Below are 27,098 nucleotides of genomic sequence, written 5' to 3'. Positions count from 1 at the left end.
AATAATCTGGGGGTGTAGAGTTAAAAAGGAGTGCGCTTACTTATTTATCCCCCCTGTTGCTGCTCATCTGCGCTGCAGGCTATTATCCACGAGCTGCAGAGCACACCAAATACCAAACCAAACCACAGCTCTGTGGAAAGCAGACATCAGGTTTTTACAAGGAAGATCATATGGAATGTGAAAGATGATATCTCAGGTTCTGATGAATTTTCATAATTCTTCCTGGTGGAGCGCGGGCTGCTGGAAAGTGACCAAACAAGATCACACCGCGTACAGTAGGACAATGAGTCTGTGTTGCATGTTCGACAAACCTCTCTGTGATCTGCTGTGAGCTCAAACCAACTAATCAACCAAACAAACCTTGTTTCAATAAAGAAACACTGCTGAAAGTCTCAGAGAGGGCACCAAAAGTTCCCCAGCGAGTGATTGTGAGAGCAACGAGACATCAGTGAAATCCTCCAATCAGGCTTTAAGGATTAGACTCCAGCAGCCATAAACTGTAATAAATGATGGCTGAGCTGTCAGGAGGAACATCTTCAGACTTCGGATGGCCACTCCTGGCTTCACGGGGATACGGAGGCGCACACGTGACCTCTCCACTCAGAAATCACACACAAAAGAATGCCTTTTCTAACTGCAGCCACATTTTTCCCCCCATAATAAAAAGGCGATACGCCGATAGCCGTCTGTACATTTATGGGAATGCAGCAAAGAGGAAATGCTAACAGCTAATTCAGCGTGCCGAATTGGCCGATTTGGCAGTTTGCCCAAAGATAAACAAATACAGGCTTTAAAAGTCAGCTCAGTTTACACTGGAGTGATTTACAGGCCGGCGCTAAAGCTGACATTTGAAGCTGCTGTTATTACACATTACACCTCGCTCCTTTTTCAGCCGTTATTCTGGAGACGTGAATGACGGGTCGGCTCAACTTTTTATTGTTGCTGCACAATTAAAGCAGGATTCCTGCAGCCGCCCGCACACTTTAATACCGCACGTTGTGTGCGTGTGCTGGTAAGCCTTTTGCACACTTGCACAGACATAATATAATCAATGAGACCTTATTAGATGTTTTTACTGTGTGTGTGTGCGTTTCCACATCAGTCACAGCTGTTGTGTCTGTTTTTATTACTTTCTCAGCAGGTGGGGAAGCCTCTTTTTTTCCTATTCGGTCTTTATTCAGCGCGTCGCCTCTTTGTCCCGTCCTGTTATTAGCTCGGTCGAGCACCGGTCATCCTGACATATTGAGTCCTCAGCAACACGAGATTTCTGCTTTCCCCTCACCAATAACTCGAGGGGGATTTCACCGCCGTCCAGATCAGTAATGAAATCTGCGCCGTCTTTGTTATTCAGCTCCACTCGTTGTTTTTGGTTTAAAGGCAGAAAGAGCAGATTGAACCGTGAGGCGCTCCATCTATCACAGCGTTTGTTAATAATGCAGTAACATCCAAAAAAACGGTGATCTGTACCTCCCTAATTAAAATCAGGCTTGCAGATGTTCCCCCCCCCCCTAAAGTCCCCTGTTTGTTTTTAAGGTTTGACTTAAAATGCAAGACTTTGCTGGCTTCACTTGATAGTTGGCTGAATATCTGTGGAGGTTTTCTTCATATATTTGGCCTCCAGATGTGCTCAGAGTTTTTGCAGATGTTTTCCCTGCCCCCCCAAAAATGTCCCATTTTGGGCTTCCTGTACATTTTTATGCCGCTTAAAATGCACAAATTTGACATTTTTCCTACTTTGTAGTGATGCAAACACGGGCGCGCCCCCATACTGACACCGTCAGGTTCCTGCTAACGTATGGATGTGGTATAACATGACATTAACATTAGTGCAGCGTGTTTACTTTACGACAGCAGCGACACACATGGCTGAAAGCTGCTGGCTCGGCTGTGGAGGAGTCGGCTCCAAAAGCGTGAGCGCCTTCGGTACAGATGGTTCTCCTGTTTATAAGAAAGAAAGTTCCCACAGTACCACCACAGCTTGTTCATGACCGCTTCAAGCACTTTAAATGAAGGCAGCTAGCTGGAAACCTGCAAAACTAATGTTGCAGGTGTTTACATCAACTTCAGACATCTGTCCTTCAAACTGTGACTGCAGCCACAATAATGAAGACAAAAATGATGTTTTTTTCACTGGTGGACAGAAATGAGCCGATAAAAGTGCAAGTTAGAAAAACTAATGGGACTCATTCTGCTCCAACTCTTGGACTAGAGAAGCTTTGCACGAGTCAAAGGTCTTCATCTTAAAGGGAGCCTTGGTCAGTCTCAGTCGCTTTAGCTCCTCCCCCTTTAGGAAAACATCTCTCTGACTCGTTGATGCCTAAAAAACACAACATTTGAACAACAATCCTTCAAGTGGGTGGGTTTTCTTGACTGAGATGACCATATTAGGGATATCCCCTCTCTATGACATCACAGAGAGGGGATCCACAAGTAGAAAAAAACTGAGACAGTGTTTTGAACAATCTGAAGTCTGAGCTGCTGGCTAACAGACATTAGGACCATTTTAAATGCGCCATGCGGTGCTTTGTGAGCAGAGACGTGCGACGGTTGTCGACACCATGTTAGCACGTTAGCTCCTAGCTACAGTTTTTGCAGGTTGTGCCCCTTCAGATTTTTTTAACCTGGTGTGGTGAGCTGCAGCTGGGTTGAGTATGCGATTATGGCAGATGGCCCCGCCCCTCCCTGAGCCTGGCTCTGTCAAAGGTTTCTTCCTGTTAAAAAGGAGATTTTCCTTCCTACTGTCGCCAAGTGCTCATACGTGTTTGTTTGATTGTTGGGTTTTTTCTGTATTATTGGAGGGTCTTTATCTTTTAATATAAAACGGTGTAAGGGGGCTGTTGTTGTGATTTGGTGCGACAAAAATGAAACTGAATTGAATTGGAATCTTACATTTTAATGATTAATCGGTACAGAAGCTCAGAGACTCACAGATTATACAGAAGGAGATAAAAACATGAAACTTCTCCCACATCCTCGGTATATATAAGAAAAAGCAGAGCAGGTCCTGTTTACCATTAAAAAGCTGCTTCTGTTAACCACATCATCAAACCTGCACTTGTCCCTCGGGTCTGTCATCTTACCCACCGAGGCTGTTATGGTGCGAGTTACAGATTTAGAGACATGGGCTACTCTCTTTTGAATATAATGGAACTAAATGGCACTCACCTTGATGGTGAGGTGCTCGAAGCACCAAAAGCGTGTTTGAAAACCTCAGCAGCAATCTCTCTCTCTCTCTCTCTCTAGAAATCATGGTGCTGCGACCCAAAATAAATCCACAAACTTGCTGTGAGCAGTTTCATTTGGGAACCATTTTCATTACAGAACCAGAGCCTCCGACCGACGCGTCTGATAGGCCGATATAATCTTTCTAATCATTAACAGAAGCTCTTTAACTGCTATAGTGTATGTTTTCATGTATAGCATCAACTTAAATCAGGGAAGGCTCTCCTGCCTTTGCAAACAGCTCTGCCAAGAGGAAACTGCTGACCTCTGACCTCCTCTCATGTTGCTTCCTTGCTGCTTCTTCTCCTGTTGCAAACCTCTGAGTCTCTGCATTGTGACATTAAAAAAAGGAAAATCAGCCGAGGTCCCAGATGACACAGCCGACTGACCCGACTTATCTTTATCATCCTCCCCTGTAGGATGAAGTGCAGTCTAATAATAGCAGTGTGAAAACTTGGCCTATAGCCGTACGTTCGGCCTGGTTTCGATGTCGCGCTGCACACAGCGCTGCACAAGCCTCACAGTAACCTCACTTCCTGCCTCCTATGCTTTAATATTTCTTTGTTTATTACAGCGTGTGTGTAATGTGTGAGTGTGTGAGTGAGTGTGTGACAGCTTTAATATGGCTGCACAGACGCTAACCGGAGCTAATACAGAACAATGTCCTGAGCTACAGGATAATTATCACACAATGATGTTAAAAATCAGGCAACACTCAAGACGGTGCTGTCGGTAAGGATCACAGTCATGGCACACACACACACACACACACACACACACACACACACACACACAGTGTAACAGCATGAGTGCGCTCTGATAGGCTGGAGAGCAGCAGGGAGTGAGGATGGAAAAGCAGCCAATGAGGACCGAGGATAGGTGGTCAGCCTACAGTGGAGAGCCAATGGAAAGGCATCTGGGGCTCCCAAGAGGCGGGGCGTTCGAGCTCTGCCCTCCTTGTCTTGTGTTTTTGGCTCAAAGTGGGAGCCACATTCCTGCCGTTCCCCCTGCTCCATTCCTGGGCTGGTGGCAGGGTTCAATAGGTGAAGCAGGGAACTGTGGGAAACTCGGGAGGAGGAGCGGAGCGGGGGAGCGCCGTTAGCACGAACATGCATGTCTGCAAACCTCAGGAGGAGGCAGCCGAGCAGAAATCAATGCAGGGAAGAACAGACGACCAAAATCAACCTTGGCAAAACTATTAAAGGACGATGAGAATGCGTTTCAGCTCTGCGAGGTCCAGAGGAAATACTCAGATTACAATCACAGGCTGCTCCGCAGGCCTGAGCTTTACTCATTAATGCAGCTGAGACATCACAACTTTATAAAAATCAAACAAATCTGACAAAATTTGACTTTTCCTCATGTCCAAACATTAAAAGAAGGTAGCCCTGCCAAAGTAACAAACCTTCACCACCGGGGGCAGCGTTTATCCAGACGGTGATCTGAGACACCGTTTTCAGAACTTTAGATATTTAGTTTTAGCTCTACCCGTGTCCTGAACACGCGTTGCCTTTTCCCAGCCCACCCAACGACTTGGTTAAATAAAGGTCACCAGCTGCTCAACAACAGGTTGCCAAAGACAACTGTTTATTCCTTCAGCGGGTGCCAGACGTGGCAGAAGGCTGTGGTTGCCCATAGTTTGAAGATGTTGACTTGTTGCAAAGACTAACTGCTCAGCGAGTCGTAGTTAAACCGTGAGAAGTGCGAGCGTGTGTAATTCCGGTTTGTGTTTAACTTTTCCCAGCTTAACTGCAAGTAGTTAGCAAATGTTTGCAGACCAGTCACCATCTTACATCCAAATTCTGACCTGCTCGCAACCAAAGCAATCACAATGAGGTTTTATGGTGCTGCACTCTCTTCATGACCAGCTTCCCCTAGCAACAGCCAGCAACCACTCACGAATCACATGAGGGATACACATTTTTCCCTAGCGACAGGAGGTTGCTGACCGGTCTGCGGGTCTGTGCAACCGAGGTCCTAACGTCCACCCTTTTTAAGATTTTTCACCAGCCTTATAACTCAGATGAACATTTTTAAACAGACCCTGAAACACCAAATGTTTGAGACTTTGTTTGAAGTCTGCTAGTTTCCCCCTGCAGCCCTCACCTGATGCTCGCTGTGTGATTTTTGTCTGTGAAACATGTTCTCTAAAGTCTCAGCAATCAAAAAACACTTCTTACCATCACTCACTTTCACACAGCACAAAAACTGCTCAGGTTAACTCTGACTCTAATACATTAATGGGATTTGTACGATAATAATCTTTCATAATGCATTTCATGTAGGTTCACTGGGTGGAAATAAAGAAAATCAGCAGTATTTCTGATTCACAGCCGAAAGAATGTGTTCTCTAAGAAATATGAAAGTTATTCAGCTCGTCTCATTAAAGGAAAACCTGAGAGGAACGAGAACATTTAGTCCCTAAACGCTGCGCATATAACCATCGGACATCGCTGAGCCTTAGATCCAGGACAGAGAGGTCAAAGGTTAAAGTCAGCCTTATTAAACGATCTTGGAAAGCGAGAGAAATGGAAGGAAAATTGGAAACGGCAGAGCCGAGGAGAGGAAGGATTTTATTTTTACTTCAGGATGGTGGAAAGAAGGAGGAGGAAACTGGAGACGGGTGGATGATTGAGGAGGAACAAGACGAGGACGCGAGGTACTTCTCGAACAGATGAGTTTTCAACCTCCGACACTCAGAGGAAAGTGACTGCGCTCTGGAGTGGGAAGGTCATTTCGGTTTGGAGGAGACAGGTGGCGGAGCGGCGAGCGCTGATGAAAGAAAAGTCAGGTTTAACAGGCCTCGGTCAGACCTTCACTTCCACTTCATCTTTATTTTCTGCACTAATTCAACACCCAGTTTCCAGTCTGATGGCAGGCTGTGGAAGGCTAAGCGATCGGTTTGATTTGAACCCCTCTGACTGATACCAACAGTCAGTTTGAGCTTATCGCACATATTTTGGGCAGATGAACACATACCGGCCCGTACGTACCGGGAGGATGCAGCATCAGGCAGCCACTGCCGCTCGTTTCGTTTTTACACATGCCGATCACTGCACGTGTCGGGGGTAACACTTTAAATGAGCACAACTTACCATTTTTCTGCAGTTAAATCATCGTTTTATCCACAAAGTGTCAGAAAAGGTTAAAGATTTCCAATTTTAGGGGACTGAGAGGAAATAAGTTTGGCTCTAAAAAGGACTCAAATTATTAACCGATTATAAAAATTGCTGTTCTTTCGGTCCGTCGACTAGTTCACTTCATATTTTAGCGCTTATTATTTTTACTGATTAGTGTTCAAATAATTTTCTTGGTTAAATGAAATCAGAACGTAATGAAAATCCCACCAGCAGTTTCCTTCAGTTTGATTTAAATTGTTTTTGTCCAAATTACAATTAGAAAGAAACGCATCTCTTGCATCCAAACACATTTTCTTCTTGTTTTTCCAACGTTACCTGTAATGCACCAAATCACAACAGTCACATCAAGGCTTCATACTGCAGAGACCCAACAATAACACAGAGATATCCCCTATGAGCAAGAACATGGTGACAGCGGGAAGGAAAAACTCCCTTTTAACAGGAAGAAAGCTACAGCAGAGCCAGGCTCATCTGCCGTGGCCGGTTGGGGATGAGGGTCGAAGACACACCTGAGATCCAGAAACCAGGAAACATGTTTAGCTTCAAAACGATCCAGCAGTTGGTTTGGTTCATTGTTGGTTTTAGTTGATTCAGTTGTTATAATTCGGAGGCCAAAGGTAATACAATATAAACACAACCCTTTCTCTGCAGTCTGAATGCAAGACAAAACCTGAGGACACCTCTTCACAAACTCCCTATTAAATCTTTATTTACAATTATGCATCAAACAAATGGCGCCCACTAGCAGAAGTTTTACCCCTCAAGTCTTCGGCTTTCCACCAAAAACAACATTTAAGGTAAAAACGAACCAGTTTGGGCTTCTTATCCAGAGTCCAGAGGGAAAATCTCCAAAACTCCATCAAATATTGACAACCTTACTTTACATGAGCCAGAGAACAACAGCCTTAAAACAACGAGCCAGCAAACAATAAGATTACTGAGCCCGGACTCTAAATAAATCCTGGAGCGCAGCTCAGAAAGCCGAAGCGGCGCTGCCTCCATTTTACAATCACACCAGCCTCCTCGGTGAATTATAACAGACTCTTCCGGGGACCTCCGGGGTGGAAGAGGTTAACCGAAGGTGTACTCGGTAATTTGGGTTTCGATGCAAATGAGAGACTTGCGCTGAGCAGGAAGTGATGTTCCTACCAGCCAAACTGGCTCGCTTTGATTACATCTGGTAGATTTCTCTGCTCCGCTGGTGATTCTGGCAGTTTGGCAAGACACCAGCCACTCAGGGGCCTGTACGCCGTTTGGAGAAAAAAAACGATTTAAATGAAATTAATTTGGCTAGTAAAAGAGCAAGGAGTGGCTGATGGATTTGGAAAACCATCTGCTGCTGTGACCGGCGAAGAAAGACAGAAGTTCATTTCCTGTCGTGGTGATGAGTCAGGCGGAGAAATGGCAGGATGGTGCAAGCCCTGCACCGCCGCCCGAGCCTATAAATAGTCCCTGTGGTTTACGCCTTGTCTGCACGTCACCAAATCGTGGAATTTTCGACCACATTAAAAGCTGAAGTAGGAAACTAAGAACCAGAGTTTGACTTGCTCTTTGCCCAAGTTTATACCTCCCTGTGTGTCTGTATACAGTCTGACAACAGCACACATGCCACAGCGAGGCCGGGAACAAAGGACAGTAAAGGTACAAAATGCCACTTTTGTTTGTGTTGGACGGGCTTTCTGTCCAAGTTTACATTTGGCTTCCTCTCCCATCTTCCCTGTGAGTTTTCCACTGTATATACACCGTCTAATGAAGCAGAATCGAGGAAAAGCAGCCTGTGAGGCAGAGACGCTTTCAAACACGCCCCATTAGACTAAATTCAACAGTTCTTCAGACACCGTTTGATGAATCTCAAGAAGACGGCACGCAAACCGCTAAAAATGTCTTTTTAAGCAATTACATTTGGGATGTTTGTCTTTAGACCCGTGCCGCCTGACAAAAGACGAGCCAGCCCTGCTCGCTCTTATTTTGAAGCCCCTTCGCTTCCTTTGACTGGCAGAAGTGACAGAGAGCTGCCGTGGAGTAAAACCTGAGTGCTTTAATGGCTCTTTACTCAGAAACACACACTCGGAGCGTGCGCGGGCTCGGTGCGAGATATTAATGTGAATGTTAGGTAGCAAACAGCGGGAGCTCGGCTCTCTGCACAAACCCAGAGACTGTCTGTTCGGATTTCTGTAACAGCCGCTCTGCAGACGGAGAAAGAGGTCACTATGACAAATACCTGCAGTACACTGACCTGCATACAGCGCGACTCTGCAGGGTGGCAACCAGGAAGAAAAAAAAAAGCTCCGTCCTGCTGCTTTCAAACACGGCAAAGCAAAAAGAAAAATGACTTTACAGATTTTACAGTTTAGGACGGATGAATGATTTCACAAGTAGACTTTCTGATGTCAGGAGGAAGGATGCCTGGTTACTTTGGTAACCTCTGATCACCCACCGGGTCAAGGGTCAGCGTCGGAGCGTGGCACTGCATTTACAGAGTCTTCCATTTTTAAGCTTGGAACATGAAAATCTTCCCCTCGCCAAAAAACAAACCCACCGATCCTCAGCCCGCCTCACAGGGTAACGTCAGAGTTTCCTCTCTTTGGCCTCGGTCACGCAGAGTCGACCAATAAAACAACAAGAACACAAAGATTAATTAGGCTCGAATGTAGACACAGCTCACACAGTTCTAATATGGTCATCAGATGAGCAGACCTCGATGCTCGCACAGGCGTCTGAACGAAAAACGATCAATAAAATCTTTAAATGAATTCTGAAGTTGACAGGAAGTCAGCGGAGTGAAGCTAAACTGGAGTTAACGTCTTCACGTTTTCCCGTGTCAGATGAGGAGACGACTGTGGTGAACCCACAGACAGTTACTATAATCCTGACCTTTCATAATAAGAGCGTGTCTTTCAAAGTCATAAGAAGGATCGTTTTGAGTTTTTACTGTTTATCAAAGGTAAAGAGCCGTCACCAATCACAGCCAATCACAGCCAATCACAGCCACTCACAGTCCTTCAGCTGGTCAGAGCTGCTCAGGTTGTCTTTTATTTTAATAAAGGACATTAATATTTACGCAGATCTTTAAGTCTTTAAGGCAGATTATTAAACATTAGGCGACACCAGTCACACAGTGGTACAGGCTTGACCTTGTTGTGGTTTCTCTGGAAGCTGAAAGTGGAAATAGAAAACAGCTGCCTTCAGAGTAAAAGGTTTAAGATTTAAGAAGAAACTCTTATTTTGAAGGTGAATGTTTCTGGTTTGTGCTTTTAAAATGATGATAAGAATTAAAAGTGTGCGCAGTAAATGTGCACACGTCCTCCTTCAGCACATCCAGCTCCTCTGAGGTCTTCCTCTTTTCCTCCTGCCTGTCCACTCTCCCTCCTCTCCACGTGTCCAAACCATCTCAGCCTCGCCTCTCTAACCATGACCCAAAAACTGAGGGATGACCTAAGATTGCTTTTTGAAACTAAGGAGCATTTAGCCCCAGAAATGACGCCAACAGGCAGAAACAAGCCGGCAGTTTAAAGCACTTCTGCGGTGGCTTCACCTTTGAGGCTCAGCAGCTACGTAGAGTCTGAAAAGGCCTGAGTACAAGAATCAGAACCTGCTTTCTGACACGACTCAGTCGATTGAAGCTCAGCTAAAGCTTCGCCTGCAAAGGTTCAGTACTGCATTCACATCTGGAGCTCCGGCACAAAAGAATCACTCATGCTTTAAGGAGCAGCCCTGGTACCATTCACAAGCCTCGCTCACAAACGCCAATTTAAGCCAAGAAAAATGAAAATATGAGTATTATGGCACTGAACCCGCTGAAGGCCACAGTCATCTGGTGTAAGCAGCTTCAGTCATTTGAGAGTTCAGCACTTTGCTCAAGGGAAGTCGAGGAATGAAAACCTGCAGTTAATAGTGATCTGAATTGGTTCTAATTTCAGACTCATTTCAGCTCCACATCTCGGTCCCTGAAAGGAAACTCTGGCCTCATTCGCTCTCTCACACTCGCACACACACTCTACATTCTTCATTTGTATGTTTCCACACGTACGGGGCATACCAGGACCTGTTTGCTTTACTTCCTGAAGCTTTTCAGCGCGCACGTTCTCTGCCTGTTTCTGTAGATTTTTCCTCTCAGCGGCCGTCCGATCCCGGTCGCATTCAATCCATTTCTGTTGACGGACGGATCTTATCGGGGATCCTGCAGCTCAGGTGTACTCTGATCGATCGCGGCATCGTTTTTCGACTTTGAATCCCCTGATATTATTTTCATCTTCGCAACAACTTTCCTTCCAAAAATGTAGACGGGACAGTTTGCTGAGAGGAGGAACGTCTTCCTCGCCGCGTCTGAAATGCATTCTTTCATGTGAGATGAATAAGCCTCCGTCAGGGAGTATCACATTGAGCGCGTTTCGGTGCGATGGCGGCCTCGGCAGCGGGGTTTGTTGAGAGTTAAGTGTGGGTAATGTCTATTCTGAAGACTCTCCTGATGCTGGGGTACATCAGAGGGCAAAAGTAAAGTAGCTCTACCAATCAGGTTTTAAAAGACAGTGCAGGCTGGATGGATGCATCACGAGCTCTAAAGAGTCTGCAGCCGGGGCACATCATCATGGAGCAATCATCGCTTTTTCCCTACTGCTTCTACTGAGAGTCGTTTTCAGGACCGCTGGCTGCTTAAACACGGGGACAATTTAAAAAAATATTTGTTGGGAAAAAAAAAAAACTATCCAAAGAAAAAGATTTTCACTCCAAGAACATAAAAAACAAACTACCTTAACAACACTTCTTTATTTTGTTTTATACCATCCATCCATCCAGCTTCTCGTTATCAGGGTTGCAGGGGGGTGGAGCCTATCACAGTCTAACACAGACCATCATTCACACCTAAAGCCAATCAAACCAACATGCACGTCTCTGGTCTGTGGGAGGGGCCTCAAACACCCCACTCTGGGCCCGACCCCGAGATCAAACGTGTCGGGCTCGACCGCCTGAGCCGGGCGTCGCAATAAGCAGAACTTTATTATGAAGATCTAACTTTTAAATCTAAAGAGGAGGGATCGCCTCAGCAGAGCTGCAGCGGTTCACACCGTCACAGCTCCGGGCTGAGATACGGGCCAAGTGAAATTTCTGCTGCTGCGTTCAGAAAAGCATCAATATCCACTCACATCATTCAGCAGCTCCTCGCTATGACTACAGGCTTTTCCATGGGGAAACTTCAGGATTCCCACAAATGGTTTCACTCTGAGCCATTTAAGCAAAAGCATTATAGAAAGAGACATTTTTCAAGTAGCGTCCGCCTCGACTCTGGTAATACAAACATTTTGTCCCACTCCCACTTCCCATTTGCAAACCCAGCTGAGCTGCTCTGATTGGTCGGTTGTAGCTCAGAGCAGGTGTGAGTTTTCCCTGTGCTGTAATGCTGGAAGTTCGGGGCTCCTGATTTGCAGATTTTCTCAATAAAAGTCTTTAAAGGAGAGCTTTGGTCTCGCAGTGCTGCAGCCACAAACCATTTCCCATTTACACCGAATCCCACAGGATCCAGATTCCTGTGATTCCTGAGGAGCAGGTCGGTGATGTGGCAAATTCAATCGGTGCAAACGTCTCCAAAACTGGAACTTTCTTTTTATCGAGTTCATCCTGCAGGACGGCGTGTATAAGGAACAGCTGTGCCACTCGAGTGAAAGGCAGATGTTATTTAATGGGATACGAGGGGCTGAGTTATGATATGTAAATAATAATCTTATTACACTGAGAGCCTCCACATTAAACACCAACACAAAGCAGGCTGAGCTCTGCTGTCTTACCAACTTCAAATAAAAAGGGCTGAATTAATCTAAGAGGCACAGACCTATCCTCACCAGATTTACTCTCGTTATCAATATTATCACCATTATTATCATCGTCTAGGATTCATTTCTAATTCCCAGCAATTTAGGCCAAAACTCGTCTGGGAAATAACAGGGGGGAGCAGCATGTTGGGTGCCAGTTGGCCTCCTCCAAACTGGCAGCAAAGACGCAACAAAATGCAAATAAATCAAAAGAACACCACAGCTGAACGAGGAACACGTCCCACAGGTAATCCGTCCAGCCAACATTCACCGCTTTCTCTTTTTTTACTTGTTTATCAGGTAATAAAAAGACAAACATTTGCTGGATGACGCCTCATAAGGAGGATAATAGTCACAATGCTGCTAATTTATTGTGATATTTTAAAGACGAAATGCTTTTTGGATTTATTACAATTGAAAATAAAGGAGCTCTGAATAATTAGTGAGGATTAATTCAATAATTACAGAGATTATTTGATTATCTGAAGATGGGACGAAGCTTTGTTTAAAGGCGAAATATCCCGAGTTCTGTCTTTATTCTGCAGATCTTTGGGTGTCCGACGGTTCTGCAAGTTTCTCATTATTTATTAAAAAACAATCAACAGCCAAACATGGTTTTAGCTGCTGGAGTTTTGGGAAAACATGTTACTTCTTCTGCGTTCATGACGTGATGCTGGAAGCTTTCGTCCCCGCCTGCAATCACTGGGAAATAATGTTGGATCAGAGTTTGATCCTCTTGGCCCGACGACGTTTCACAAGCCTGTGGAAGACCTGTGTGATTGATTCCTCTTCACTCCGCCCCACCACACGTGTCCAAGGAACCGGCAGCTCCAGAAGCACCGCAGACCAGCTGTTATTAGAGTGAAAATCCAGTTCTGGCGAATAAATCCAAGCACGAGACCGCCGAGGTCCTGATGAGCAGCCGAGAACCGCTGCCTGCATTTTTCTGCAAATGGTTCGGTTTAATATCAGAAGCTGTAAAATAAAACGAGAGAGGCCGCGCTCGATGCTCTCCATCCACATGTGAGATCTTCATTTTCCAACACTGACTAAACAACACGCAGCTCACCGCTGCAGAGGTTAACAGTTCGATTCCCGGTCCCACCTGTGCAGACAATGAATGGAATATTTTAAGTAATGCACTATTTTTATACTCCCCGTCTCCAAACACCAATGAGCGGTCACGTTGTGTCCAGCTTGCACATGTTTAAGCATGAACAACAGTCTGCAGAGCAGCAGTCGTCTGCAGACACGTACGAACAAACCAACGGGCCGATTAACCGCCTTCAGCGGCGCGCTGATGTTCAGGACCGAGACCCGGCCTGGACGGCACCTGGACCCGCCTCCCTGCATGCAGAGCTACGAGCTCCATGTTCCACCTCAGAGGTGAAGGCGTGCAGACCACTGATGAGGAACCGGTTAATGTTCATCCCTCTGATCATCAGACAGGAAACACCAAGGTGTTCAACTTTAACTGCGTTAACTTAAAACATTATAACCACATGGGAAACAGGCCGACGGGGCGAGGCGAGACGCTGAGTGACCTGAAGGTCGACGCTTTGGTTAATAATCCTCCTTTTACTCATCTCAGCTCGAGCTAAACGAGTGTGCTGAAAACCAGCTGGAGGAGAACGATGAAGCACAGTCTGAGGCTCGAACTGGGCGATGAAGGAGGTGCACACCGCCCAAGCATGGTCAGAGTTCGTACCTGATAAAACGGCGTGCCCGCTGTAAGCGTACGTGTAAGTGAGGATCATCAGCTCTCAGTTATAGCGAACGCGCCTGGGCAGAGACGCTCGCTCGCCGCCGGCCTGCTGCAGCAGAGTTTTTCACTTTGTTGCGGCAGTGCGAGGCTCAGCGGAGGATTTGCTGTCAAACAGAAACAGAGACAAAGAGCAGAAAACGGGCCGAGGCCTGGAAAGTTGCTGGCCGCGACTGCCGAGCAGCTGGGAAGATCAGGAAACGCTGGAAACCGTCGGTGCCGCGCAGAAATTCAAAAACAAAAGAAAAGCACTGCTGAAGTTCTGCCGAGCAGGGCAGCGCCTTGCTGCGACACGAGCCCGCGGCCCCCAGGTGTGACCGCGAGGAAACATATGAATATCAATGAGGCCGGTGATGGAAAAGGGGAAACTGTGCTCAGCGAGCTTTTTCTGGATAAATGTTTGAAACAAGGTTCAAATTAACGATGCAGAGGCGGGGAGGAGGGGGGGGGCCTTCAACAAATCACAGCTCTGGGCTGGGGGGTGGGGTGCGGGGGGGGGAAGCTAATCTAAGACGTTTTTTGTCTGATGAGCCCATCAGTGCTGCTGGTCACTCATGTGTTGAGTAATTGAGAAACGCACACACACTGCAGGCTTTAATGAGAAAATAAGCATTCTTTTCTCCCTTCATGAATAAAAATGACTTCTTGGAGGTTTAAGAAGGAAGAAAGAAGCAAATCTAAATAATATAAGCAGCGGTAACAAACGCACGGCGTCTGTTTTTGAAGTGTTTTCGCTCTAAAAAATGAGATAGCCGAAAACAAAAGTGACACCTACTTTCACCGGATGATTGATGGCATAAAACAGAAACAAATTTGGCGACTTCTTTAAAAAGGCTGTTCAGTAAATTATGTCAAAATGACAAAATGACACACTCGCGCACACTGGGCCCTGCATATATTTCAGATAATGCGCTTCCTCGGAAAGAAGGACCTGCAGCGGTTTGGATAAGATCTCCGGATGAGAAGTTTGATGCAGGTTTGCTCCGCTACAGCTGCAACCACTTTAACACCAACTCCACCCGCCGGGCCGAGCGTGCGCGCCACGTAATCAGGTTCTATCAGGTTTAGCCATAAACCTTCAACATGGGAGTTAATGTAAAGCTACAAAGGACAACTTTGTGCTGAAAGCCAGAGATCATGTCAGATGTTCGTTCGGCCCAGATGTTGTTACCGACAGCAGCAGCAGGTGTTCCTGCTAGCATGGACTCTGATAGGAAGACGAGTGAAAACACCATAAATACACATGTTTAAAAGCTCACTCGCTGCTCACCTGTTTGACTAATTAGGGGCGTGGCCAGTTTATTGTCAGGTGGATGTTTTGGGGGTGATTATTTTATCTGCCTGTCAGTCAGCGCTCATCAGCAGGTTTAAGTTTCAGTGATTATATTAGCCTTAGCGGCTAACGCCGGTCTGTTGTTAATGTGGCTCCTAGAAGCTAACGTTGGAGACGCTGAACACCAAAACTGAGGCTTCAAAACATAGATCCTAAAAACCAGTATGTGTGTGTGATGGCAGCTACTTTAGTATCTTACATTCAGCCTAATACGGGAACACCCCGGGAACCCCTTTAGAGTTGTTTTTAGGATATGGAGTCCCTCGGTGCCTGAAGTAAAGACAAGGTGAGAGGTCGGGTCTGTAGGGCAGTCACTGTTGACACGGCGTATTTAACCCCAAACCTCTCAGTCACACTGGGAGGAAAACGCATAATAATGAAATAAATAACTCTGCGTTTGCACAGTGATCGCTTGTCATTCTCGACTGGTTGCTCAGATACGAGTTTCACATCTCCTGTGACTGCAGCACAAACGTAACCGAGCGGTTTTATCTCCCGAGCCGAAACACAAAAACAATTATTACTAAAAAAAAAAAAAAAAAAAAAAAAAAAAAAAAAGCTGTGTATGTACAGAATCAGGGCTAAAATACTCCACAAGCTTCCCACACACACATATTTTACTTTGTCCCATGTTTAAGGAAAGAAAACAAGTTTTAACTCAGGACTCGACAAAACATGATCAGATTAAGCCTGAAATGATTTAATCTAATGAATTCACTGGAGGCTAATTCATGGATCTAATGGAGGGAGTATAAGCAGAGAGCCGTCTGCAGTCCTACGTGCATGCAGCCCTTTAATATTTCCATACTGCAAGCCTTTAATCTCACTGCAGATTGATCTGTGTGTCCAGCGGGACGAAAATAAAGTTTCCTGATCAATAAACTGAAGTCGTGCGTGTTTGTTGGCGCTCGCTGTGAGAGCAGCGTCACGCCGCTGCTAATGTCCGGGCTGAACGGAGCAGTGACCCGATGGTAACGTTCTGATCAGTCAATAGTCCCGTTCACAGAAGCTCCGCTCCCAGAAAGCGGTCATGTGAACATTTTATTTTGTAATAAAGGATTTCTTTTTTCCTCCGTCGTCACATGACCTCCCTCAGGGGCCATTTCGGATGCTGCTGACGGAGCAGTGGGCGGGACTGAGCTGCAGGTCGACGTTAAACTGATTGGTCCAGAGGCAAAGCTGCAGCTCCAGCTCAAAAACAAGGCGACACATTTGTCAGCTCACGCTTCATCATCAGCGTTGTCACGTGGAGGACGGCGCGCTGTTTATCAGTCACGTGACTCCCCACCGGGCCGGACCCACGCCAGCTTTCTAGACCGCCCATCCTGCTCCAGACACGAGTGAAGTCTGGTTTATTTTCATGTTACATTAATATTAATTACTTACAGAGCTCACAGCTGACAAGCTCGCCGTCTTCTCTCATCTGGAAAAATCAGTCATTTGCATTTCTCCTTCTTTGGTTCTGTCACGTCTCTGCGGTCTGATTTTCTCCCTGCATACATTATTATATTTTTGGGCGAGCGTCATTAGCATGTACAGTAGACCTCAGAAGAACGAGCCCGCTCTGCTTTCTTGGTTTGACCCATTCCAGTTTTTCCATCGCTGATATTTTTGGAGCGAATCTGCTTTTTTGTGCCAGTTTTCAATATCTGAGAATTTGGCCTCGTCCTGCCAAAAACTTCAAACAATTACAAGTATTCAGTGTTTCCCCCAGTTATTCTTGGCAGTGTGGAAAAGCCTGTGAAGCTGCGTGCAGACCGCAGGACGCTGCGCTGCTATTAATACTCCGTTCGTATATCCACTTCTCAGCACTAAAGACGCATCAGTGTTTTTATATTGATTAACCATCAGACGAGGAAGAGCCTGAGAACAGCCAGTCTGCCAGTGTCACTGCGCTGCCGATGAAGATGCAGGTTGGTGCTAGCACACGTTTCTCCAGGACTTCTTTACCCTCGACCGTCAGACCGGGCTCACTTTTTACAGTTTTCTGGGTTTTTTCTGACTTTTAAACACGTCTGTTTTTCCCCTCGTGTTTAAAAAACCCAAAAACAAACCACTAAATGAGTCGCCAGGAGCATCGCAGCAGACGCTGGTAAAAACAAGAGGAAATTTCTATTTTTCGCTGCATAAATGCTTCAGTCTTTACAGCTAAACGGCTGTTCAGTATTCAAAAATATGATTGTCTCGGGTAACTGCTCGTTAGAGATGCACAAATCGTGACATTCTACAGCAGAACAGATGTTTAAAATAATAATTTGGTTGACGCTGTTCACAGTTTTTTTCTTTTAGCATTTCTGACACAACAGATAAAAATAAATAAATAAAACACAAAACTGACAAATGTCATGTTATCTGCGGGGCCGATATTTGCAGGTTAATTTACGGTTCATTGCTGATGTCTGTATCTGCCAAAGATCGAGCCAATGTTGTCCAACATCCCAGTGAATCCTTAACATTCATCCAGCTGCACCTCATAACTATTACAGATGTCATCAGCAGGTAAGACTTGGATGGAAGTTTTTAGATTTGCCAACACAGGCACTCGAATAACGCATCCACCACCAAAGCCTGTGTGTAATTCCACAGTTTTAAACCAACACATTCAGATCAGCATCTAAACAGCACGTCTTCTTCCTCTGCTGACGCTTCATCGTTCCACCGAATGTCCGAGAATTCAGCTTGACGTACTCAGAGAAAATCTGCTAAAACACAGACAAAAGAAGCTGTGCTGATCACATAGCTTTACCCAGGCAGGAGCAGAGGTGCAGGAATGAAAGAGGCAAATAAATAATCAATAGATATATTTTCAGCCCTGTCTGCACCACACAGGTGTCGGAGACAGCTTACATCTCTATGCAGCTTCAGCTCTGAGCCGCCGGTGCAGCTTTACACTCGACAGGCCTTTTTTAAAGTTATCTTGTAAAATAAAAAAGACCTTTCGTGCGATGAGTTCATTAGACACATCAGACTTGGTCTGGGTGATAATAAATCAGTAATATCAGGGTTATCCTGGCTCAGACTGGGCCTTTGGGGGGGACTATACACATAAGAACAATCAGTATGCGTCTGGTTATAGCAGTAATCAGCCACGAATGAATGAAAGGCGATGAAAGCCTGCTCGAAAAAGTCTGGTTAAAAGTATTTTTATTACAGTCCTGATGATTTTCCTTTGGGGGAAGACCAAAACCAAAACCTCTGAATATCATCAGTGACTTTGAGCTGAATCATGCAGGATAACCCTGCTTCCATTGCTCTGAATCACTGACCACATCTCACTAGTCTCAGTCATTGAAGAATACCGGCCGTTTACTCATTGACGAGCGCTGGCCGTCTCTCAGAGGTCGCGCGTTTCAGGCAGGATGAACAATGAGGACGTCACCGTGAAAACAGTGAAAGGAACATTTCCAGAAAAACGCAAACGTCAGCGGGGCTGCTGTAAGAAGACCTCCAGAGAAAAACGCTCACAAATCAACGATTTTCTTTCATTAGTACCAGAAAAAGACACTTCTCAGCCACTTAGAGGCACAACATGGACGACTCCTCTTAAAAAACCTTTATGTAGTCGAGCGACCGGCTTCAACCCAACAAGGTCGTCGCCAGAATGGAAATAAAAGCAGCAATTACACACGGCCCTCCACAGAGACAATACACCGGAGGTCAACTCTGTAACAAAGTTGACTCGAAGCATTGTGCCTAAAGGATGTTTTCATTTCTGTGACCAGTCCGCCTTGAGGTTTCCTGGATTCAGTGCAGGTGAAAGTAATTCAGCTCTCACCGGGTCTTTTAATATTCCTTCAATTGCCTTTCAAAAAAAGAAAAAAAAAAACTGCCACTAATAAGCGCTACTCTGAGCAGACGGCGGTAAAAGCACCGACTGCAGCGAGAAGTGGATCTGACTGAGAAACCGACGGACGGAGCGTGTTCGATCACATGTGGACAAAACACACACCAACTCAACAACACCACATCGGTAAGAGTCTCAATACAAACACAACAACGAGTCTGTTCCTGCAGGAGACGCCGAGACGGTGGCTCATTTTAACGTAACGTGATTAAAATTGTTTTTCTAGTGAGATCAAAATGCACAAAATGATCAAAACCATAAAGACATCCGGAGAAGTCCAGCGAGCAGCAGGCCCTTTTTCCTTTATTGACGTCTATGAAATCCAACATCTTTTAGCGACCACAGGAGTCGCCCCCTGCTGGCTGTTTGAAAGTATGCAGGTTTAAGGCTCTTCCACACTGTAATGCAGTTTTTCACACGTTAAAACTTCCTGCCTGGTTACACACTGAAGACTAAATACTGTGGAAATACTGTAGATGTTATTTGAGAGCACGCTCACTGAGGTCCCGCCAATCCGATCCCAATGTGAGCACACACAACCCCAACTGCTGCAGGCAGCTAGTTTGAGTTTTGTGTAAAAGCAGTTATTAATTTTAAGTAGTCCACATATTTCTAATTCTAATGGATCTAACATGTTAGTGTTGGTAGGAAATGCACCTCTGACCAGTTTCTCAGCTACCATTAAACACAGAAGAACAACGTACTACCTGATGTTGGACTGGTAAGATGTAGGATGATACAGCGGGGGAGGGATCTTTGAAGAACAGCCCAACTCTTCCCAGTGGTCACGTCGTCTTTTAAGTCTTTCAGATAAATTAGTAACCACTACTTCCCAAAACATCCTGGATTTCACAGGCCTACGGAGCCCCTCTGATGACATGGTCCAAAAAATAAATAATTTGCGGCCACAAAATACTACTTCGTGGGCACGAAATGCTAATTTGTGGGGACGAAACAATTGATCGATAACCGTGATCCTTCCCAGGCCCTTGCAGTTGGTTGACAATAAAATCTATCCCAGCGTCCAGGTCGTTCTTACGTCTGTAAAGCAACTGGGCTCTCAATATCCTGTTTAACTGTCTCTCCATAATAATGGTTCCTTGCATTGCCAGGCTTTTCAAAATGCATTTGTAGCTCATTCCCAGCCTAAAATAAAACTCAATCATACTGTCTCTGTCCATGGTGTATAGGTTTAGCCTACTCTTATGCTTATGTCTCTACACAGCTGTCTAGGAATTGCATCAATATGATGTGCGCACGTTATATATTTCGTTGCCACAAATGCGTAATTCGTTGCCACGTTATACCCAATTCATGCCCACAAATTAGCATTTCGTGTGCACATTATACCTATTTCGGGCCCTCGAAATAGAATTTAGTGGCCACAATTTATTTATTTTTTGGACCATGTCATCAGAGGGGCTCCATACAGGCCCAAACTGACGGGTCTGGTTTAAACCTTTGATTTGAATGAGTACCAACTGTACTGAATACAGTTTATGTTAAAGCTCCAGGTCAAAAGGTACAAAAATTCTTTGGTACCGAAAGCCTTCAGGGCTTTAATTCACCTGAGCATTGGTCCATTCAGAGAGCTCAAGTGGAAGCTCAAACGCCAAAATGCAGTGAAACTTTTAGCCATTGTCTCTACGGCTGTGTGATTGGTGCCAAGTATTTCGATGACCAATCATCACCGAGCAGGATTGAATGGAAGCAGGTAAACGGCCCATGTTGAGAGCAAAAGACAGAACACACTAAAAGGACAGCTTTGCTTATTTTTAGCTTTAGCATGTGATTGTTTCACAGAACAGGAAGTCAGCACAGACAGCCCAGAAAAAATGGCCGCCGTCTCCAGACACTAAATAACCCGACTTTAGTCAGTGAATTTCCAGCTTTATGGAGCAGAGCTGGAAGCCCAAGCATAGTATGACATTTCCTTACATCCTCTGTACCTGTCAGCTGGAATATACAGGTATGATAAAGCTGCACCGAGCAATTATCGACCAATGAATCAGCCTGGCTGCTTTGTCAGTTTAGCTCTAATAACTACACCAGGCTCACCGTCTGCAGGTGATTTACAAGATCAGGAGACGTGTTTTCTGAGGAAAAGCAGGTGTAAAAATGGACTTAAGTTGTGAAAATGAGCACCCACGAGTTCAAAGGTAGGAATTAATGTTTTACTAAAGTAGCAGGTCTGAGCTGAAAAATGACCGTATTTGGCTGAAAGCCTTTCCACAGCTGGAACAAACAGCAGTGGGACTTTTCACACACACAACTTTTAAAAAATACATTTCATGGCGAGTAATGAAAGCTTTCACTGCAGCGCACGAATGTTTGCACGGCAGAAAAAAACTGCAAAAAATATCACTTTTAATTTCTGTACGAGGGAAAAAAATTACCGAGACATAAAATCCTTGGGCGAGATTTCCGCTTTAGCACCAAGAAATGGGGAATAAAAGATTATTAAAGCAGCGAACAGTAAAAAGAAGGAGCTTCATTTCTGGTCTGGAGTTAAATCTGATTGAATGGGGATCCCGGTGCTCGCGCTCACACAAACTTCAACCTCTGAAAAGCCTCCAAGTCGACGTGGAACGTGGGTTTGATCCAACAGCAGCAGCCGTGCACATCCAATGCACCCGCTGTGTGTGTGTGTGTGTGTGTGTGTGTGTGTGCGCTTCCCTGTGAAGAGCTCCAGCAGTGAGGCAGGAGTGGACAGTAACACACACACACGCAGTGACTCACAGAAAATCACCCCCACTTCACTCACTCACGCACAACCTGGCATGCTCGTACTCTTTCCCAAGCACACACACACACACACACACACACACACACACACACACCCTCTTTTACTTTTTCATATAGCACCCAAACTACAAATGTGTGTGCGCCATAAGAGCAAAAAAGGAGTGACTGAATGTGTGTGTGTGCAAAGATGCAGCTGTCATGCATGCTTTCTGCATGTGTGCGTGTACATGTGCGTGAAATAAATAGCAGTTTGACAGAGCGACAAAGAGTGCTGCATAGTGTGTCTGTGTGTGTGTGTGTGTGAGCTCTCACGACTGAATGCCACTGAGGGCAACACACACACACACACAGAAAGGGGTCCTTTTCTATCGCCACAAATAATGAAAACACACGAGTGGAGCAGCAATTTTCTGCAATAAAAAACCAATGATGTGAGCAGTGCAAACGGTGAAATAAAGCACACTATGGCTGCGTGTGTGTGTGCGTGTGTGTGTGGGGGGGGGATTGGGGTGACAGGTCAGGTGGCAACAGCAAATCACAGCTGCACTTCCCAGGAAGCGGCAAAATGTGTGTGTCAAAGAAAAAAGCAGCGTGTCAGGGCAGGAAGAGGAAAAGCGAAAGTGTGTGTGCGCGTGTGTGTGAGAGACGCGAGAGTAGTAGTGAGGAAGGGAAAGCGCACCAAAGCTGCGTGCTGTGTGTGCGCCCGTGTGTGTGTGTTGGCGTTTGTGACAAATAAATAGCAGCCAGAGAGCAAGCGAGCGTGCTCTGATTCGGAGACTGGCAGCATGACTGACTGATCCCTGCATCCATATCATAGGATTAAAAAGCCTGACACGGCGCAGATACAATAGCGGCAAAATATGAGACAAAAAAAGTCGGTCAATGGAAAAGGAAATGTGATTATGAACCAGAACAGGCGAGAGGGAGATAATATTAAAAAAAAGAAAAGGAAAAAAAAATCCTGACACACTTTCAGCGGGAGCGCACGGTGCAGCGGCGGGGAGGAGGTGGATTTTAAGGCTGTCACCGGGCAGTATAGAGGAAGGAGGAAGAGGAGGAGCCGCTGCCAAATACGAGCCTCTCCAATGATTTCCAAGAGCCAAGACACACTTCAGTCACACTGTCAGGGATGTGGTGGAGGGTGAAACCTGCCCAAATTCAGTTTACACACCTGTTCGCCTAAGCCTGACAGAAATCTTCCTCCTGTACGTCCTTCAGACTGCAGGGAGTCACATGAGGACAGCAGCGAAAGCTGCAAAACAAACACCACTACGCCTTTTCAGAGATATTTTCCCAACTGAAGGGGGGCCGTGGGGGGGTTCACAGGTCAAAATGGCCTTTTAATTTCCAACCACGTCACCGCGTTAGGTCTGAACCGGCATGCGAGCCGGCTGCACCTAATTATTCATGATTTTATGTAACAGGGCTTGGGGTAGGAAATTAGGTCGGGGAACATAGTGAACACAAGCTGGGCGAACTTGGAGAAGTTTGACTACAAGAAGAAGGAACAGCTGCCACGTCCATGGGCGTACACGGGAGGTTTTTAGAATGGGGGGGCCCAAAGGAAATAAAAATATTTCACACTCGTGTTCAGTCCTGTGCCATGATACAGACATTTATTTTCAAGGAAGAAAACTAGTGTGCAAATAAGCAAAACAAGTATGAAAAGCCTTAAATTGTACTGCAAAATATGCTCCAAGTACCTACATACAGACTACTCACTGTGCTGAATGACATGCATTATAATATTAGATCATAATGGTGTGCAGACTTTACTTTAATGTTGCAGCTGGATATGATTTTCTGTACCTATATGCTGCTGGGGAGTGTTATTTAAAATATTACAGCACCAAATATGAGTAATTTATATTTTTAAATCTGCAACAGACCTCTAAAGCTTTAAAACAAAGCCTAGAGCACAAAGTGCAACACAAGCATCCAAAATATAGCTGTTTGGTTTGGTTTTATATAAAATCCACCAACAAACATCTTTCTTTAAAAAAATACTTTTAAACAGTATTTTTTAAGTGTGGTTTAATTTTCCCAAGCTTAGAATTAATTTTTAATAATCAAACATCCCAATTTTCTGTTAACTAAGGTCAAAAAGGGAACTCTGTGCCTTAATTGTAAGTACGGTAAATCCTGCAAAGGCTCATTCTGAGATTTTTTTAAGGAGAAATCGTTAAATAAATTGAAAGTTTATTAAAAGTGCACTCAAGTAAAGTATCTGAGTAAATGTACTAAGTTACATTAGACCGCAGGACCTGTGGGGTGAGGCACTGATATTTGAGGGGGGCTGGTGCCACCCCACGCCCCTCATGTGGATACCCTCCTGGCGGTGTCACATATGGGGCATGCAGGCAGTCCCGGTGAGTAAACGGGCGCTAATAACGCCGGTTTCCCTGCACGGTCGGGCGGCAGCAGTGACCCAGTCCGTACGGCACAGCCAACACACGGCGCTGGATGTAAATAGACCGAGCGCGTATTTGCAAAATTATGCAAAAAACGCACACATTTCTGCGTAACCGGAGTAAAAACAGTTCAATATCAACGCGGATCCTTATAAATGCAGTTTAAAAACATACTTGTGCAAAAAGAACAAACACTGACGGCGTTTCTCGTGGAAAAGCCGAGCGCTGTGGATCCTGGCAGCCTGAAACCAGTAGAAAACCAGTCTGCCATTAACTGGCACGAAGTCAGCGTCTGTCCACCAAACAGGCAACCCGTCCTCGGAACCGGCCCGGCCCAAAAAGCCCCTCTTAAACTACTTCAGCCTCACATTTAAACACGTTTAAAGCACCGAGCGGAAAACTGTTTAATAAAGTAATCGGCAGTTCGCTTCAACCTGCGACCGCCGAACAGTTCGCTCACCGGCGGTGAAAACAGCCCGAAAAGACGATCTAACGGTAAAGACAGCTCGGAGAAAGGCAAGTTTAAAGCGGAAAAGCTGGAAAAGTGTCGGTAAAGCAGCGGGAAGCGGCTCCCCGCAAACAGGCAGCGTGTTTCTGTGCAGCCCGCTGACGGCGGCTTCACCTCAGATGACCCAACCAGCCAGACTGGCTGTCTGCTAGCTAGCCCCGTTTGAACCTAACCTACAGCGGGCAACAACAACACTTGAGCCGACTCTTTAACCGCACTGTCACCGGCTCCGCGGAGAGCGAGGCGCCGACAAAAAGCGGATTTATCCTCCACTCGGGTCCGCGGAGCAACGCTGTAACTCGGAGGGGGAAGACGGGAGGGAGGAGGGGGAGAAGGAGGCAGCCAAAACAAATGCGTTTCCCGACATGAAAGCACAACATCCAGAGACGGGCAGCCACGTTTCCCGCTGCTGTGTGCGGGGAACGGCTAAAGCTAAAGCTCTTAGCTCCGCCGGGTCGCCCGTCATTAGCAGGGGCTAACTGGCTAACGGCTAGCCCCAATGGCTAATAAATTTATTATGTGCACTTTCACCGGGGGTGGAGGGGGGGACGGCAAAAGTTGGCTACTAGAAAAGAAAAAAAAAAAAAAAAAAAAAAGCACATCGCGAACCGGTGACATTCACTTGTCTCACAACTATCCTCAAATACACCCGGAGAGCAGTCACCCCGCAACTAAAGTTACCTGACAGCCAGGTGTCTAAGTGTTTCCATCCCAGCCGGGCTGCCGAGGAGCTCCGCGGGGTGAGAGCGCCGTGGTTCCCACTCCGAGAGGCTGTGATGGAGGGGGACGGTCGCTAGCAGCCGCCGCAGCAGCAGCAACAGCAGCAGCAGCCTGGGCAGAGAGAGGGAGCCAGGCGGCTAGTCTGCCTGCAACCAAGCCGCTTTAATAACTTCACTTTTGCGGTCACTTTGGTCAAAATTTCTCCCCGCGAGTAAAAAAACGAGAAGTTTCCCTCGTGTCCTACCTGTGTGGAGTCTGTGGCTGCACGGTGCGACAGGCTGGAAGTTGATTATTCCCAGAGATCCAGAGTGGAGCGGTGCGGGGCGCATATAGCTAGCGCTGGGTACAGTAAAGATTGTAGCATAGCTAACCTAAAGACAACAGTAGAGAGGAGAAAAAAAGCCTGCTCGTTGCTCATAGGGGGGATCGACGACAAAAACCACATGATCTTTTACGTCAGCATATATTTGCATAGGATGCCAAATTTATGTTCGGTGTCCAGGTGACGTGAAAATGTACAGAAAAGTTGGACCGCGGCGCTGCCGGACGCTGGCACGGCGGAGAGGCGCGGGCATGCGGCGGCCATGCACCCCCCGAGCGTGCCCCCCTCCTGCAGCGGCTCAGCCTCAGCACCCCGGCAGCAGGCAGGCACCACCTATACATCCACACACACGCTCCCACACACACTCACACACCTGTGGTCCTCTGCACCGACTTTATTCTCATTTTAATCCACTTTCCTGCACTCTTACCCTCACACCCGCTCACACACACCATCACCGGACTCGTTCCCGTCTCGTGTGTGACATGTTCGTGATTGTGACACCGTGCAGCTCTGATCTCTGTGAATTCTCCTAAACTCGGAGAAAATGTTGCAAAAGTTCGCTTTCCTGCAAAAAACCCACAACATGTAAATAAAAATGTAAAATCTAAAATAAAAGCGATGTGAGTGGGAACAAAACCCACGCCGCTCGGGTGTTTCTGTGACACCTGTTTGAGCCTAGAGCTGACCCGCTCACAGCACCGTGCTCACGTGCGGCTGGAGCATCAGCACCCACCTGTTCAACCTGGGCTCATTTAAAGGGAGTTTCGGTGGGAGGAGGAGGGTGAGAGTGCGTGGGAGTGGAAGGAAAAGTTTCTCCACGACCACCAGACTGCATCGCGCTCGTGCATTTTGATAAATGGGCTTGTCGTACCTGATCAGATGCAATAAACGTGGAGACGAACCCTCGCGCTTGTGCGAAAACGTGACGGACAGCGACACCAACAGGCGGGTTTAGGAAGCACACCCTGCCCTGCTCCCACCGGCGGTTAAGTGTAGGTGAGTTATGCGATCGGTTTATGAGGACTTGGGTGATTTGGTGACCTTTGACCTCTGTGATAATATGTGCAACGTCACCAGTCAAACCCGGAAACATCCCGAGTGTAAGTTTATGATCGGGCTCTGATTCCCGGCTCCTTATCAGTGCTGATAAAATCATTTTAGTGCCAAATCTCAGTCTGTTCACTTAAAACAGAAAGAAAGAGTGTGGCTGCTTTTCAGGCTTAAAGAACAAATTATTAATACTTTCTTATCCATAAGGTCAAAGGTCAAATATAAAAAAGC

The 27,098-nt window shown here is 46.1% G+C and overlaps 1 protein-coding gene across 1 annotated transcript in view; it reads right to left on the bottom strand.

Annotated features, from left to right (window-relative positions):
• The window catches only part of LOC116317379 (zinc fingers and homeoboxes protein 2-like), a 129,920-nt gene extending 103,675 nt beyond the window's left edge, over positions 1-26,245 (bottom strand). Inside the window, exon 1 of the mRNA XM_039605567.1 lies at positions 25,737-26,245. The gene's annotated coding sequence lies outside the window, so the exon portion shown is untranslated. The remainder of the gene's footprint in view (positions 1-25,736) is intronic.
• Positions 26,246-27,098: the final 853 nt, after the last annotated feature.

The sequence above is a fragment of the Oreochromis aureus genome, linkage group 22 (assembly GCF_013358895.1).
Source record: "Oreochromis aureus strain Israel breed Guangdong linkage group 22, ZZ_aureus, whole genome shotgun sequence".
Classification (NCBI taxonomy): domain Eukaryota; kingdom Metazoa; phylum Chordata; class Actinopteri; order Cichliformes; family Cichlidae; genus Oreochromis; species Oreochromis aureus.
This window is presented reverse-complemented; position numbering and strand designations above follow the sequence as displayed.